A 4,996-nucleotide genomic window follows, 5' to 3' on the forward strand; every position below is an offset into this window, starting at 1 on the left:
GGAAAAAAAACCCTTAACTCATGATTACTTCCACTGAAGTCAATCCTTCGTAATAGGGGTGCACCAATAAAGATTTTCTTGGCTAATACTGATAGCCAATGATTAGCTAACCGTATCGGCTGATGCCGATCCAATAACCTATATTTAGTAATGGTGCAAGGCATTTTAAACTACTGGCATAAATAAATCTTTTCTTGCTTGTTTTGCATTTAATCACACACATGCCTCCTGCCTGCTTTGGCCCTCAATGAGGAAGGTGGTGACTGCCTTATTCCTACACAAGTCAACCCTTCGCCCACAGCTCCTATCCACAACCCTGTTCCCGCACCCTCTGTGCTGCCGAACCAGGCAGCCAGGGGGGACCCTTGTGCGGACCAAGCACATTTGGAGCCCCAGAGCACACCTCTGCCCCAGTGCTGGTGGGCCCCATGCAGCTGAGCTCCCACAGCCTCAGGGTAGAAGCTGCTTTTGCAAAGGCACCTGGTGCCTGGTGGAGTGGCATGTCCCTTGCACAGTGCCTTATTCCACCCATGCATAGCCCAACGTCTCCACAGCAGCCCCAGTGCTCAGGCCCCTGCTGTGCATGTGGTATTGCCATGGCAGTGGCAGCAGCAGCAACAGGAGCCAGTAACGGTCCTTTTGTTGCTGAGCGTGGTGCCCTGGACTGCTCCCCAAAGTCCCCTCCCCCTCCTGTTGCTTGCCAGGACCTGTACTCTGCCATCAACCAAAAAAGCCGATAATCAATAACATCATTTCTCATTTTATCAGCGCCGATCCGATAGCCAACTGATATATCAGTGCACCCCTACTATGTAAAAAATAACTATTTATTTAGTCACTCTTTAAAACTGGACAATATATTTATGTAACTGTTTTAGAAAAAATGTATAAACAGGTCACAACAGGCAATGGTCTATATTAGGGGCCTAATATTATGGGGTTCCCAGAGGCTGCTCTACAGATTAGTAAAGATTAAAGAAAACCACTTTACCCAATGGGACTCAGTGCTCAGTCCAAGTTCCCATTCATCATGATGCTTAGTTGCAGTTCTCAAACTGTGGATTTGTGTTTCAGAAATAAAGGCTAATGTTGTTGAAATTGCAAAATACTTCCAAAACAACCACTTTGCAGCAGCTGCTCTAAAGAAAACAGGAGGAACCAACCTAACTCTCCCACAAGACATGTGATGGAACTCAGTAGTGGACTGTTTTGAGCAACATATTGAGAACTGACCTAATCTGATCACAATTTGTGAACGAAGTCATGACAAAACTGACCTGTCATAGCCAAAGTTCTCAACATTGGGCTAAAGAGAAATGTAGAACATATGCTGACTATCCTGAAGGCTATTTCTGTAGCCTTATACAAAGGGAAATCATTGTTTTATTCCTGATGCTGTTGAAATTTGGAAGGAACTGAGTGAGACCGTGAAAAAAACAAATGCAGTGACAGTGTTAAATTACAAGCATTAAAAAAAAATGAATGTATCAAACGCTATCTCTAGCTCCTTTTCTTGCCAATATTCTCAATACTCCGTACCAGGGTCAATCTTTAACTGCTGAAGAAGAGTGGGCTATAAGATGGGCATCATTCCTCCAAAATACCAACTATAATAAATTACAGGGCTAAAGTTGAACCATACAAGAAATATATGTTTGCTGATGAGGTTTTAAAGAAAGTCACACCAGTGAACTGGCAGAAGTTACTTAAGCATCTGGATCTATCAGAGACTACTGAAGTGACAATCCAGCTTTTAACAGCAGTATCTTCTTCTGCAGGTGTAGAAAGAATATTATCTTCCTTTCAACTAATTTATTCTAAATTGAGAAACCGCTTGGAAACTGATAAAGCAGGAAAGCTCTTCTTTCTTTTCCAGTCTATGAATAAACTGGAAGAGGAAGGTGAAGACCGAATTTGCTGCATAAACCGGTATTTTAAGTCTCTCATATTGACCTGGATGAAGTAATCTATTTACCTTTTTTCAAAAAACACATTTCACATTTATAACTAAAATAGTTAACAATTCAAAAATGCATACACTTGTTTTGTTAAAATAATTATATATTTGCTGTTGAAGAAAAATATCCAAAATACGTAAGCTTGTTGTTTTAGTTAAATAAAACAAAGTAAGCATTTCTTGTTTTTGGTGATGGTTATTGTTGTCCTCTTGCTACAGTATGGCAAAAATATTCCCCAAATATCCAAGATTAATCTAGTGAAGTGGAGATAGTTCACCTCCCAATGACTTCACAAATATCAGTTTCATTTAGCTTTGGTAAATAAAATAACCAAATGATGATTCATTACATAATTAATGAATTTATTAATGAATAGTTAATTCCTACATTACTAAAAAGTGTTCTACCTTCACATTTCCTGTCAATGAAAAACAAAACAAAAAAGAGGGGAAAAAACAAACTGAATCATACAAGATAATTCTCACATGCTACTGATCTTACAAATCCTTAATAAATTCCATAAGCCTTTTTAATGTCACCTATAAAATGCTTAGTGAGCACCATATGTTTTTGCTACAAACCAATTATTACTGCTGCTCCTAGTCTAGTGGTGCTCAGCTTCTCACTTGCAGACCAGATCCAGCTCACACAGTTGTATCTGGACCCATGGGAAACCCCATGGCCATGACTTTTGCAGTCAAGAAGCAGGAGCAGCATTAATTCCTCCCACATTCTCAGCAATAAGGGTGCACCGAAAGAGATTTTTTGGGCTGATACTGATTGCCGATTTTTAACAAGCCATATGGGCCAATACTGATCTGGATTGCCGATATGCGGCCCGGCACCTTGGAGAGCAGTGTCCAGTTGGTAAATCTGTTCTGCGGGAAGGGATAGTGTGTAGGGGGGCAGATTGAGGCTGCTGTGGTAAGGGAGGGAGTGAGGCTAGAGCAGGAGGAGGTTCAGATGCAGGTGTTACCCAACCGGGGCAGGATGGGGCTCAGGGAGGGGGGAGCTCCTGCAACTGCATGCACCCCAGGAGGGCATAAAGGCATGTGCCTCCCAGATTTGTGTGCAGGGTGAGGGTGGGCTGCTGTTAAGAGCTAGGGCCAGTGCCAGGCTCTTCTCAGGAGGGGGGCTCGATCAGGCTGCACTTGGGGAGTGCAGCAGTGGTGCTGGGAGGGGCTATGGCAAATTCTGTGGTGGCTTCAGTGCCCCCACAGCTCCCCTCCCAGTGCTGCTGTCTGCCTTGGGCACAGCCCAGCCTCCTTCCGCCCCCTGACAGGAGAGCCCGGCCCCAGCCCACATGTATTGGGGGACCTCTACTCAGCAGTTGACTATGCTACTACTGCCCTGCAGCCAAAGTTCTGAACCTCTGGGGACATGGCCAGACTGTGCCAGTTTACACTCGTTCCACTGCCAGATCCAGTGCATAGGGTTGCACCAGTGTACTGGACCAAACCCTCATGAGATCCAACCTGTGGGCTGACCTTATACCACCTATCCAGCCCATAGGGCCTCAGAGGTTGAACACCAGTAACCCTAGGCAATGTTTAACGATGGTCTTCCTTCTCTACACTCTTCTGACTCTAGCAGTACAGAGTAAATCAACAAAAGTTATTTTGTCAACAACCACTTGTAAATATTTTTTATCAACTTTCATGAAGGCAAAACATGCCAACAAAACAATGACACTACAAGGCTCCAGATCAGGCATGCTGTGGCCAAGGTAGAGTATTCAGGACTGACTCCTTCACTCCTCATATAATCCAACTTGCCTAAAAATGGCAATGGGAATCCTAAGTGAGCTAGGAATGTCTGATCTATAGATCAGGTCACCATAACTTTGATCACCTTAGCTCATCTTTAACCAATATTCTATCTGATCCCAGCATAAGCTTATTTCAAGGTAGATGTTCCAGAATAATTTTTTTTTTTAAACACTCCTAAAACAAAAGTCTACCAAGCTATTCCATAAGTCTAGGAGTTCACAGGGGAAGTTTTCAAACAGACAGACATGGGACAGCTGATTAATATAAATGTGAAATGGTCGTATCCTTTCCCCATCCACCCAAGCCATTATTTAAACTGAAAATTACTCTTTAAATGTATTTCAATAAGTTACTGAGCAAGAAACCATTCCAAAGCAGCCATTCCCAAATCAATGCGACTAGCTTAGCTTAAGGGTTGTTGGTTGTAGCTGTGTTGGTCTAAGGACACAGGCAGACTAGTTTCTTTGGGTAAATGTGACATCTTTTATTAGACCAACTAAATAGCTGGAAAAAATGTTCCTTGCAAGCTTTCTGGCACAAGCACCCTTCTTCCCTATGCCCAAAGAAGGACGTTTTTGCCCAAAAGCTTGCAAAGAACATTTTTTCTAACTCTTCAGTTGATCTAATAAAATATATCACATTGACCCAAGGAACCTAGCATAGATAAGTTAACTTATTTGCTTCTGATTTCAAGTATGTCCATCAGACCCATAGTCACTCATAAACGTGTATTTCTGTCCCTCAACAGCATCCAGGAAAGTGTTACCCTGCCTGTCTGGCCACCGTGCTGTTCTCTGGTCTGGGCTCAGCCCAGAGAAGAGCAGCAGCCAGGTGGCAAAGGGACAGACAGGTGGGCAGCCACAAGCAAGGGGGAGCAAACCTGAAGGGAACTGGGGAAAAACCGGAAGGGGGGGGGGGGGGGAGAAATCGAGGGGAGATTCTTACCTTTCAGTCCTCCAGGCGCTCCCCTGCCTGGATGCGCAACTGCTCCGAACTGGAGGTAATGCTAACACCTGCCATTTAAGTGGCTTATTATAACCTGTGTGACCAGGCCAGGTTCACATTTGAAAAGCAGATGACAGGGCTGTGAAGGGGGAACTCCCTGACTAGGAGCAGTGGAGGGAGGGCAGTGCTGCAGGTGGACAAAGTGAAGGGAGAAGTCTCTCTAGCTTGCTTGTGCAGCCATGAACCATGCGTGCCCCCAGATGGTGGGGGGCACAGCGACTGCCTGCAGGCAAAGGCAGCAGCGTCAGCGGCATTGTGGCAGCG

At 44.3% G+C, this 4,996-nt stretch overlaps 1 protein-coding gene across 1 annotated transcript in view; it reads right to left on the minus strand.

The window, feature by feature from the left end:
- The window catches only part of TRMT44 (tRNA methyltransferase 44 homolog (S. cerevisiae)), a gene marked incomplete at its 5' end in the record, with an annotated part of 49,808 nt that overhangs the window by 41,327 nt on the left and 3,485 nt on the right, over positions 1–4,996 (minus strand). The window lies entirely within an intron of this gene.

The sequence above is a fragment of the Gavialis gangeticus genome, unplaced genomic scaffold (assembly GCF_001723915.1).
Source record: "Gavialis gangeticus isolate Ggan-Ray unplaced genomic scaffold, GavGan_comp1, whole genome shotgun sequence".
Taxonomy (NCBI): Eukaryota; Metazoa; Chordata; order Crocodylia; family Gavialidae; genus Gavialis; species Gavialis gangeticus.